The sequence below is a fragment of the Canis lupus genome, chromosome 17 (assembly GCF_011100685.1).
Source record: "Canis lupus familiaris isolate Mischka breed German Shepherd chromosome 17, alternate assembly UU_Cfam_GSD_1.0, whole genome shotgun sequence".
Lineage (NCBI taxonomy): Eukaryota > Metazoa > Chordata > Mammalia > Carnivora > Canidae > Canis > Canis lupus.
Genome location: NC_049238.1, coordinates 58,248,287 through 58,260,619, shown reverse-complemented (window position 1 = coordinate 58,260,619; position 12,333 = coordinate 58,248,287). Strand labels below are relative to the sequence as shown.

The window sequence follows — 12,333 nt, the reverse complement described above, 5'->3', positions numbered from 1 at the left end:
CCTCCGGGCAGGAGTCCGGGCCTCCAGGCAGAGCAGGTGCACCCGGGGGGCGCGCCCCCAAAGCCCGTCCCTGTCGTTCTCCCGCAAGCGGACTCGATCTGGCTCCCCGGGACGCGAGCCCGGGAGCGGCAGGGAGGAGGTGAGCCCCGGCGGGCCGTGGCGGACGAGGAGCCGAGCGCGAGGTGAGCAGACGCCGGCAGGAGGCGCGTCGCCGGCGCGCGGGGCGGAGGCGGAGGCGGGCGCTGTGCACAGCTCGGAGAGCCGAGGAGGCCCGCCCCCGGCGGTTCCATGGTGTAATGGTGAGCACTCTGGACTCTGAATCCAGCGATCCGAGTTCAAGTCTCGGTGGAACCTTCGCGGGGGGCCGGGCCGCGGCGCCCCCTTTTTATCCTCCTCTGCAACACCCAGCGAGTGGCACGTGCCCTCTCGGTCCCGGGAAGGGACCGTCCGGGGGACCCCGCGCCGCCCGGGTGGGCGCCCCCCCCTCGCGGCCGCGGCCCCGCGCTCTGCCTCCTCCTCCTCCTCCTCCTCCTCCTCGAAGCCGGGGACCCCGCAGGCTGCTTCTCAGAGCGGCGCCCCTCCGCTCCCCGCCCCCGGACCCTGCGGCCACAGCGGGGACGCCGGGCCGTGCGGCCCCTGGCGGGGTCACCCTGGGGCCCGGGGGGGGGGGATGGGGCGGGGGAGGCGGGGGCTGCTGGCGTCAAACCGCGCCCGGCGACCCGCTCCCGCCGCGTCCCGGGACTGCACGCGTCGGCTGCGCGGGTAGAAAACAGCGCGAAGGCGGCGCAGCGTGTCCCGCCGCCGTGGCCGGTGCTGAGATGAGGTTTCGGGTCCCGGGATCGAGCAGAAGGTTGGGTGCATTTCATCTTCTTTTCCTCGGACCCTGTCCCGCCAGCTCGCAGAAGCAGCTCGAGTCTCAGGCCAGGAGGGGCCGCGGTCGTCCGGGACCGTGTCCTTGGGCGTGGGGCGTCTCCGTGAACCCTAAGCTTGGCGGGGAAGGGAGATGCTGGCGGGGACTCCCGCCCCCTGACCCGCGGCCGCCGGCGGAACCCCTCCAGCTCCGAGTCCCGCCCGCGGGGCGCCCCCTCGCTCCACCGAGAAGACGCCTCGGCCCGGGATGCGGTGGAAACACGCTCGTTCTCTTCTGCTCCGTAGAAGCTCCGGTCACACGTCACGAAGGACCTCATAGCTAGTGACAATGTTCTCTTAGTTTTTTGGAACTTCCACCGGGTTAGAAAGGACTCTAAATACCAATGTTATTTAAGGGCTCGCTTTGAGGGTCTGAAAGAGGGGGGGGGGGGGCGGTGAGGGCCCGAGGGACGGAGGGTAGGAAGGGGAACGCGGAGACGCCCGGAGGGAGACAGGAGGGCGGGAGGAGAAGGCGGGAGCCCGGGGTCACCGCGCCTTGGGTGGCCGCCTCCGGCTCCCTGTGGAGTGCTCCCGGGGGGGGGGGGGGGGACCTTCGGGCCGGGCGTTTGTCCTTGCTCTTTTCGTTAATTGTGGGAGTCGGAGTCCGAGGGTAAATAGACCAGCAAATTATTAAGAACCAAGTTAGGGCTTTGTTGAATTCCTTGGCGCTAAATGGTAAGTAGCCTTTCCCTCTCTTTTCTTCCCTTCCAGGACGACTGCTGGCAGGACAGGCTTGGAGAGGGTGGAGGCACCCAAAACGACGAAGGTTGCCAGGACATGTGGTGGCTGAGCAGACTGAGCCTTTCCAAAGTGTGGGTAGGGGGTCTGGCCAGGAGACTGAGCAAAGTGAATAGTCAGGGTTAATCAACAGGTTTTCTCTGTGGCATGGCAGGCACCTTCTTTACTAGTAAAAGTGATTCTTTTCATGGAACTGCACTTATACATAGATTTTAGTACCCTTATCAGGCCAGCTATAGCCTCACTCCCTACCAAAACCGGACTCCAGACTTTTCTTCAAGGAGGAAAAGCCCTTTCCTGTATTTTTCCACCTGAATTGTTTTAGTTCAAGGCCAGTGTCTGCCTGGTGACAAAGACACTCACTAGTCTCCTCAGGTTAGGAAGGGCAGATCCTCATCAGCATCCAGCCCCTCTGCAGTCCCACATGTGTGTGCATAGCTTCAGCCCATTTAAGCATATCCAAGGCCTACATCTCTCAAAAATCCTTTCCCTTCACCTTGGATCCATACTCTACTACGTATATGCATTGCAGAGCAATATAGCTTTCTTGTCCTTCTTGTTGCCTACTCAACACCCCAGCATTTTTCTTCTTTTGTTCTTGGAATTATTGCTTCTTCCTTGAATAATGTCTTCCTTGTACTGTTCATGAAGGTGCTCTGCCCTGCCCTCATTGGCTCAAGGTGAGGGCATGACCCACGCTGAACCAATCATATCCAGTACTTCCCTGGAATATGAAAGTAGAGGGGAGGTGATCAGACAGGAAATAAACCTCAAATTTATCCACTTGAGAAAAAAAAGTCCCTGAAAACATTGGGGTTTTTGTTCCTGCAATCTGTATCCTATGTGGCCCAATTCTGATTATAAAGCTTACATAATTAAAATAATATAATAATTGATCTATCAAATTATGATACAAATGTACTGGAGGATAAAGCAAGAGGAAGCATGTTTGGGTGTGGGGGTGATGATGAAGTATGTGAAAGAGAGACAATGTTTACAATTTGAAAGTCAAGGAATAGTAAGGGGGGTTTGCTGTTTTTCTAAATAAACTTATGAGTATATGTAACTTTGACAAAAATGTGTTCCTAATACAAAATAATTCCTTTGCCATATACGTACATATGTGTAAATTTAAAATTTATTGTTTGTATCCCAAATATAGATTTTTATGTAGTCATAATATTGGCTCTTTTCATGGAAGAATTCTGGGTTTGGTGTCTTGCACAGAACGTTTTCCCACTGTAGGTCTATAAAAATGTTAGCACAAAAAGGTTTAAACGAACTGGTAGGTAAGTACTATCCAGTTTTGGCAAAACATTGGAGAAAAGAATATTCATAAAATGTGGGGAATATGACCTACTACATTTTCTTTTCAGGGCAATTAGGCAGGAATTAGCAAAATTTGATCTAACAATTCCCTTTTCAGGATTCTGGAAAGAAGAAGAAGAATGATGACAGATATTTGTAAAAAGGTGTTCCCTGCAGTAGTATTTGTGATAACAAAATAGGAGCCAATTGCATGACCATCAATTAGAGTCTGAATAGTGACTCATTCATATCAAGAAGGGTCCTTTCTTTTTTAAATTTTATTTATTTATTCATGAGAGACAGAGACAGAGATTGAGAGAGAGAGAGAGAGAGAGAGAGAGAAAGGCAGAGGCACAGGCAGAGGGAGAAGCAGGCTCCATGCAGGGAGCCCCGAAGTGGGACTCAAGTGGGACTCTGACGTGGGACTCAATCCTGAGTCTCCAGGATCAGGCCCTGGGCTGAAGGCAGCACTAAACTGCTGAGCCAACAGGCTGCCCTCAAGAAGGATCTTAACTAAAAAGAACAAAGCAGGTAATGAAAATGCTGATGGCAATGACACTGGTAAGAGCTAATGTGTATTAAACATTTGTTATGTGAGAGTCATTGGCTATGTGTTTCCCTACACATCTCATTTAAACTTTGGATAAGCCAAGTACTCCATGTGGCTCATTATACGTGTAAAAATGGAGGCACAGAAAACTCAATTAACTTTTTTGGACTGAATACGTTTCCTGCTCAGAGCCTGTGCCTTCACCATGGATATGCCTTTCAAGGTCCCACCTGGTTCTCTTGTTCTCCATTTTAGGGATTTACAATGTTCCAAATACGCTAAACTGAAAGAAACAGCCTCAGAAATAGTAGGGGAAGATGTATGGCAGGTGTGCTCTGAAGCTCCAAGACTTTTTCTCCAAAGGGGCACTCTTTTTTTTAGTGGTGCCTGGGAATTAGATGCACACATAAGCCTGGTATCCTAAGGAGAAACAGGAGGGCTTTGAAAGCCAGTTTCTCCAGAAACACAAGCATCCCTGGATGGGCTCAAACCATCAAACTTTCTGTTAGCCAAAGGTACTAACAGATTGAGCCACTGAGACATTTGGCAAGGTCAGCTGTAGGCTGTTGGTCATTTGTATTATATACATAATTGGCTCACGCTCCTGGTCAAAATCTTATGATTTCTAGTTATAAGAGAAATCAATACTGGGGATATAACGCACAACATGACGGCTATAGTTAATCCTGCTGTATAGTATATTTGAAAGTTGTTAAATAGTTAAGAGTTTTTATCAAAAGGAAAAAATACCTTCCAAAAATTTTGTATCTGAATGAGATGATGGATATTTACCAACGTTGTGGTAATCATCTCACAATATGTAAGTCAGGTCATGAGGCTGTATATCTTAAACTTATAAAGTGGTGTATGCATCTCATTTCCATCTCATTAAAACTGGGCGAGGGGAGTATATTGTACATAATCATTTCACTGCACAGAAGTACAGAGAAGGGTTCTCTGTGTGCAAGCAACACTTCTGTTTTGCCTAACCTCCCTCCCTGCTCCAGAAGCCTAAGGGCACGGAAGGCTCTGAGTCCAAGAGTCGTGTGGTTACCCAAATTTGGGTGCTGACCAAAAGAGAGGAGAACTCCTAGGATCGAATCAGGCTCCAGGGTGACAATGCAGCCTCTCGTTCTGAAGTCATCCATTTTCCAGTTCGTTGCTCCACTTCACCTGTCCTGCGCCTAAATCCACGAGTCCACGAGTCCCCCTAAATCCCTGGGTGGGCAGAGCGGGCGTGCGCGCAAGTGCGAGGAGAAGGAGAGTCGGTTCTGCCTCCATCGCACTCCCCACCCTCCCATCCCCCGCCCCGCCTGAATTCCTCTAGTCGTGAACTCCACTGGGGCAGGGACCTTGGGTTTGCTCACGATGCACCCCCTCTCTTACAGAATTGCCTGACACTTAGTAGGCGCCCGATAAATGCTCGGTGGAGGAGTCCGTTCAGCTGCAAGGGCCTGGAGGGGACAGGAAGGGCACCAAGAAATTCACTTGGACTATGAATTTTAGTTCTGGAGAATGCCCTGAATGGGAAGACATGAAAGCCCGCCATTCTTTAAAATCTTTATCCTGGAAGCTGATTGAGAACCAGCTCAATGTCCCAGTCATGGAAACATCTAGAGGACACCACCTAGAACGTCAATGAGCTCCCCTCCAGGACAGTGTGGTGGCCTCAGTCTAGGGATGGGATTGGCACAGGGAGAAAGATGAGGAGGAGAGGTAAAGAGAAGGAGGTAGGTGAGAGTGAGAGCAGTCTGGAGGATGAGAAGAAAAGGGCAAAGGAATGAAAAGAAAGTCGAGAGACACCAACACTAGCCACGGAAAGAAAAACCAATTTAAAAAGTTGAGGTTATTTGGGTGAGTTAATTGCTCTCAACCACAGCACAGCAGGTTGTCCTTGGCCAACAGTGATGGTACAGTGGTTAGTACTCTGCATTGCGACCCTAGTAACCTTGGCTTGAATCCGAGTTATGACATCATCTAACTCACTGTTATCTAACTCATTGTTTTCCTCGTTAAACAACCCCCATTAAAGCCGCTATGATATGATGAAACTTCCCGCTATGAAACTGGAGACTGCAAACAATTGAATTAAACTTTCAAGGTCCCACCTGGTGGAACTCCCAGCCTCAGCTCACAAGGAGCAGAGACCTGCCTCGTTTGGAGGAAAGGCCAACAGTCACCCAGAGGCTAGGTCTGCAGCACCCCCCAGTCCTAACCCTCGCCCCCCCCCCCCACTCCTGAGAGGCCAGGCAAAGGCAGCAAAAGGGCTTGACCCCCGTGCACCGGAACAACTCTTTTTACTTTATAGGAAAGATTGAAGAAAAGCACCCAGCATTGGCTTGGAAAGCAAATTCTTTGCTACTACTAGTTAGAAGACAAAATACCCCCCCCCCCCAAAAATAGAAGACAAAATCCCAGCTGTTCATCATCTAGTTTGTTCAGTCCGTAGTGTATGACTTCCCCCTGATGTCCTAATTATCATACTGAAATGGACTTTTTCTTTTGGTACAAATTCTCCATAAATTTTAACATATATGTAGATTTGCAGAGTCATCACCATAATTAGAATACATAACAGTTTCATCTCACCAAAAATCTCCATGCTATTTTGTTACTGTCACAACTCCCCACAAACATAGCCCCTTGCAATCACTAATCTGTTGATCGCTATAGTTCTATCTTTTTGAGATGGTCCTAAGAATGGAAGCATATAGTATATGGCCTTTTCAGACTGGCTTCTCTTATACAGCATGGAGACTCTGAGATTCTTTTAAGTTGTGTATATCAACAATTTCTTTTCATTGTGGAATATTCTATCCAGTGGGTATACCACTGTTTTGTCTATCAATTAACACTTTGAAGGATATGTGATGATTGTAGCTTTGGCTTTTTACAAATAAAGTTTTTATGAGCATTCCTGCAGAGATTTTTGTGTGAACTCAAGTTTTTGTTTCTTTAAGGCAGATTTCCTAGCAATCCAAGTTTGCTAAATTGTATAGTACCTGCATGCTTAACTTTATGAGAAACTGCCAAATCTTCTCTAGGGTGGCTATACCATTTTATATTCTCATCAGCAGTGTTATGAGAATTCTAGTTACTCCTTATCCCAGAGACTTGGTACTGTCATTTTAGTAGATGTGTAATGATATTTCACTATGGCTTCAATTTGCATTTCCCTAATATCTAATGATGTTCATGTACTTATATCCTTTAAGGAAGTCTGTTCATGTCTTTTGCCTAATTTTTCCATTTTTATTTCCTTATTGTTAATTTTAAGATGTGTTCATATATCCTTGTCACCAGCCTTTGTTACATTTGTGATTTATTAATTTTTTTCTCTCAATCTAAAACTTTTCTTCTCTTAGCTGTTTTTTTTTTTTTAAGATTTTATTTATTTATTCATGAGAGACACAGAGAGAGGCAGAGACACAGGCAGAGGGAGAAGCAGGCTCCATGCGGGGAGCCCAACGTGGGACTCTATTCGGGGTCTCCAGGATCAGGCCCTGGGCTGAAGGCGGCGCTAAACTGCTGAGCCACCCGGGCTGCCCTCTTAGCTGTTTTTTTTTTTTTTTTTTTTTTTTTTTTAACTTTTTAATTTCAATGATGTACAATTTATTTTTTTCTTTTTCTGGCTAGAACTTTTGGTGACATACTTAAGAACACTGCCTAACCCCACATGATGAAGATTTTCTCCTATAAATTTTCTAGTTCTACATTTTACATTTAGTCTGTGCTCCATTTTGAGTTAGTTTTTGTATAAACTGTATGGTTTAGGTGGAATTTTTCTTCACATGTATGTCCAATTATTCGAACAGCTTATTGAAAAGAAAAAAAAAAAGACTTTCTCCACTGAATTGCTTTTACACCTTTGTCAATAATCAATAGGACATGTTTCCCTAGTCCCATTTCAGGACCCTCTGTTCTGTTTCATTGGTCTGTGTGTCTATCCCTTCGCTAATCCGCAATACCTTGCTAACTGAAGCTTTCTAGTAAGTCTTAAAGTTGGGTAGTGTTATTCCTTTAACTTTATGCTACACAAGTATATTTAGTTCTTTTTAGGTCTCTAGCTCTCTGCCATTGCAGACAAACAAAACGAGACTCTGTTTATATCTACAGAAACTTTAAAACTACAAAGATTCTGTGAATAGAAGGAAAAGATCATGGCCTTCTTTTCCTATGGTGTCTTCTTGGGTAGATCCAGGCAGGACGAAGGGGGAGCATCGCCGGCGGCCGCGGGTCAGGGGGCGGGAGTCCCCGCCAGCATCTCCCTTCCCCGCCAAGCTTAGGGTTCACGGAGACGCCCCACGCCCAAGGACACGGTCCCGGACGACCGCGGCCCCTCCTGGCCTGAGACTCGAGCTGCTTCTGCGAGCTGGCGGGACAGGGTCCGAGGAAAAGAAGATGAAATGCACCCAACCTTCTGCTCGATCCCGGGACCCGAAACCTCATCTCAGCACCGGCCACGGCGGCGGGACACGCTGCGCCGCCTTCGCGCTGTTTTCTACCCGCGCAGCCGACGCGTGCAGTCCCGGGACGCGGCGGGAGCGGGTCGCCGGGCGCGGTTTGACGCCAGCAGCCCCCGCCTCCCCCGCCCCATCCCCCCCCCCAGGCCCCAGGGTGACCCCGCCAGGGGCCGCACGGCCCGGCGTCCCCGCTGTGGCCGCAGGGTCCGGGGGCGGGGAGCGGAGGGGCGCCGCTCTGAGAAGCAGCCTGCGGGGTCCCCGGCTTCGAGGAGGAGGAGGAGGCAGAGCGCGGGGCCGCGGCCGCGAGGGAGGGGCGCCCACCCGGGCGGCGCGGGGTCCCCCGGACGGTCCCTTCCCGGGACCGAGAGGGCACGTGCCACTCGCTGGGTGTTGCAGAGGAGGGGAAAAAGGGGGCGCCGCGGCCCGGCCCCCCGCGAAGGTTCCACCGAGACTTGAACTCGGATCGCTGGATTCAGAGTCCAGAGTGCTCACCATTACACCATGGAACCGCCGGGGGCGGGCCTCCTCGGCTCTCCGAGCTGTGCACAGCGCCCGCCTCCGCCTCCGCCCCGCGCGCCGGCGACGCGCCTCCTGCCGGCGTCTGCTCACCTCGCGCTCGGCTCCTCGTCCGCCACGGCCCGCCGGGGCTCACCTCCTCCCTGCCGCTCCCGGGCTCGCGTCCCGGGGAGCCAGATCGAGTCCGCTTGCGGGAGAACGACAGGGACGGGCTTTGGGGGCGCGCCCCCCGGGTGCACCTGCTCTGCCTGGAGGCCCGGACTCCTGCCCGGAGGTAAAGTTCCTGCCAGAATAAAAGAAGTCTTCCTTCCCTTCTCTTCCCACCGCCCTGGGAGCTCGGGGGACCGACAGAACGGGACTTGGGACTTCCCGGGACCCCCCCCCATCCATTCCGATCCTGTTTCTTTCCTGTCTTCCTCGACACCCATTTTCTCTCGCTGCCCCAATCTCCTCCGTCCCTTCCTTCTTGGCTACTCCTTACTCCTTTTCCATCTCTTCGCTCCGGGTTCTCCAGACCACCACCGTCCAGTCCAACGTAGGAATGGACAACCCAGTCTGAGAGGACGGTGAGAAAGACTTGTCTCCCTGGTCAGGACCCTTTGGGGGTCCATGCTGGGGAGGGAGGCGGAATGAGGTGGCCCCAGCGGCATGGCCGAGGCCAGGCTCGAGCAGGACAGGCTGATCCAAGGCGACTCGGTGCCTGGGGCGACCCTACGTGGGCAACACCGCGTTCCGCAGGACTAAATCTGGCCGGCGAAGTCCCGGGGAATGGAGACCTGCGGCGGCCTCGCCCTCTGCAAGCCGTTTTATGTGGCAGGACCAGGGCGCCTCCTGATGGCCCCTCGGTGACCGCATCCCGGGGTCCGCATCACCTAGGACGCTGCAAGGTCTCGTCAGGAGAAAACCAGTCCAACTTCCCAGTTAGAAGAAGGTGCCCTTGAAGCGAGGCGCTTACCAAGAAATCGCCCCCGCCTGTCCTCTGGGCCGCATCGGGAGCCCGAGAGCCGCGCACTCGTGGCTTGGTCCTGGGAGCCCTGCCGAGTCCCGCACGAGGGCTTCGGGCCGAGTCGTAGCGCCTGCACACACGTAATGGCCCTTTTGAGGGGCGCTGGGCACAGCCTCGCCCCCGGAGAGCTCCCAGGTCCGAAGAGTAAAACCAGACAGCATTGCCGGCTTCAATGCGGGACTGAGTCCTCTCCCTATCATGAATCGCAAAGCTGCCCCGGCCCCTGGACCCCACCCCGCGAGCAAGACCCGCGCCCTCCACGACCTGCAGTGCTGTGGTCCGCTGTAGGTAGGTGATAACATTTTCTCCTGGGCCTTTTTCCTCAGTGGCTATATCTGCATCTCTGTCTCTGTCTCTCTCGTTTTTTCTCTCTTCTCACCTGGTTGTCGCGCTCCCACCTTTCTCTTCTTCAACCTTTCACCAGCCAGAGTCCTCACAGGCTGAGGCTGCTGCAAGATCCTGAGTGGAGAGCTCCGTGCAATTCCAAGTGGTGCCCTCTAGACCTTTCCACGATTGGACATTTACATGATTCAGCTGCCCTTGTAAAAGTTTTAAACAGCAACCACCTTTAAAAGCATTTCCCATCCTTCCATTCGGGGGTTCTTCTAGGACTAAAACTTATTAGCCCAAGTGAAATATTTGGTCCCTCCCAGCACCCTGCCGCGGAATGCGTCCTTCACCAGACATCTGTTGGGTGCCTACTGGGCGCCAGGCCCTGCTGTGCACGGGGGCTGCATGGTGAGTAGACCCCAGGCCCTGTCCTGTGGAGCCCTCCTCTGGAGGTACTGAGAGCAGGCAGCAGTTTGGGGGCACAGCCCATTCGTGTCCTTCCCACAGCACCTGTCCTGGCCGAAGAACTCATGGTGAACGCTAGGGGTGACGCACAGGGAGGAATGGCAAATGGATGACTTAGTCCCATGAACCTTTGGTCATCACCTAGAGCAGGGGGAGGAGAGGAGCAGGCAGGGAGGCCCCTGGGCCTGGCATGGGGTGTTGAATGCCCATGTGCTAGTATCAGTGCCCCCCAAATGTGCCAAGCATTAAGACTCAATGTCTCCAGCGCCAGCGGGTTTTGAGTGTGTTTTTAGCAGAAGATGGAGGGGTTGGGGAGCAAGTTGTCACCCATGGCAACACCAACATTTTGTAATAACTTGGTCTCTGTGGTCTAATCAGCACCTATCGCTGTCAGTGGAAAGGTAGGTGATTTTCAAGCCCATCGCCAGAAGTTCTCATCTTTACTTAAACACATTTTCTGGCTTTCAATTACCAAAGCTTTTCCAGCTGCTTTTGTCTTTCAAGTGGTGATCTCACCCAGGAGCTCTCAGTATCCCCCCTTCCAAGATCACCCCCCCTCCATTTTGTTTTGTGGGCACAGCTGGGGCAGCTGCAAGTCTCAGTCATCCTTAATTCACCTAGTTCTGCCCTGTCCCATGGCTTCTTTCCATCCTTACCAGATGCCTCTGGTCCCTCTGTGCCATCTGGAGTGCAAAGTCCACATCTGATGACATCTGATGACCTAGCTGATGGACATCTGGATTCCAGGAGAACTGCTGGGGCCAGAGGCTGAAGGCACAGGCATCAAAATCACCAAGTGGTCAGCCTCTAGGTTACTGAGGCTCAACACTTAGTATTATCCACACCATTACAGGATGCCATTAACACTTTGATTTGAGGGTGTCACATCCTTACTTTTTTATTATTATCAGTAGACATTATTTTTAAAGAACAATTTGAGGTTTGCAGATAAATTAATAAATGAGTTCATATGCACTCTGTTCTCCCTCACACAATTTCCCCATACATTCTTACATTATTATGGTACATTTGCAAGTGATGAAATAATATTGACACATTATTAACTGAAGCCCATAGTTTACATTAGAGTTCATTCTTTGTCATACTCATACAGTTCTATGGATTTTGACAGATGCAAGTCATGAAAACACCACTACAGTATCATACATAACAGTTTCGCTGTCCAAAAAGTCCCCCTGTTCTGCCTATTTATCCCTCCTCCCCTCACAGACCTATGGTGATCACTGATCTTTTTATTGTCTCTATAGTTTTGCCTTTTCCAAAATGTCCTGTAGCTAGCTACTTACACAATGTGTAGACTTTGCAGACTGGCTTCTTTCACTTAATGCTGTGTATTATTAAGGTTCCTGCATGTCTTTTATGGTTTGGTAGCTCATTTCTTTTTATTGCTAAATACCATTTTATAGATGTGTCACACTTTGTTTATCCAGTCAGCTATTGAAGGACATCTTGGTTACTTCCAGTTTTGACAATTGTGAATAAATCTGCTATACATATTCATCTGCAGGATTTTGCTTGAGCATAAGTTTTCATCTCATCTGGGCAAATACTTAGGGCTGTGATTTCTGGATCAAAGGTAAGATATGTTTTGTTTTGTAAGAAACTGCCAAAGCGTCTTCTAAGTGATTTTACAATTTTGCATTCCCATCACTAATGAATGGGAATGCCTCTTCATCCACATGCTTGCCAGGATTTTTTTTTTTTATCAGTGATTTGGATTTTAGCTATTCTAATAAATATGTAGTGGTATCTCATTGTTGTTTTAATTTACAATCCTCTAATGACAAATGATTTTGACCATCTTTTATAGGCTTATTTGTCATCTGTATTGTCTTTTCTGATGAGGTATCTGTTTAGATCTTTTGACCATTTTTAATGCAGTCATTCACTTGCTTATCTTTGAGCTTTAAGAGTTCTTTGTATATTTTGGATACCAGTCCTTCATCAGATACATGTTTTGCAAAGATCTTCTCCCAGTCTGTGTCTTGTCTTTAATCGGCTTAGTGGTGTTTTTCATAGAGTGGAAG

At 50.3% G+C, this 12,333-nt stretch overlaps 2 non-coding genes across 2 annotated transcripts; one reads left to right on the top strand and one right to left on the bottom strand.

Moving 5' to 3' along the window:
- Positions 1-282: 282 nt before the first annotated feature.
- On the top strand, positions 283-354 carry TRNAQ-CUG. The gene has a single exon. It is a non-coding gene; the product is annotated as a tRNA-Gln (tRNA).
- An 8,051-nt stretch (positions 355-8,405) lies between these two features.
- On the bottom strand, positions 8,406-8,477 carry TRNAQ-CUG. Its single transcript has one exon. It is a non-coding gene; the product is annotated as a tRNA-Gln (tRNA).
- Between the last annotated feature and the right edge of the window lie 3,856 nt (positions 8,478-12,333).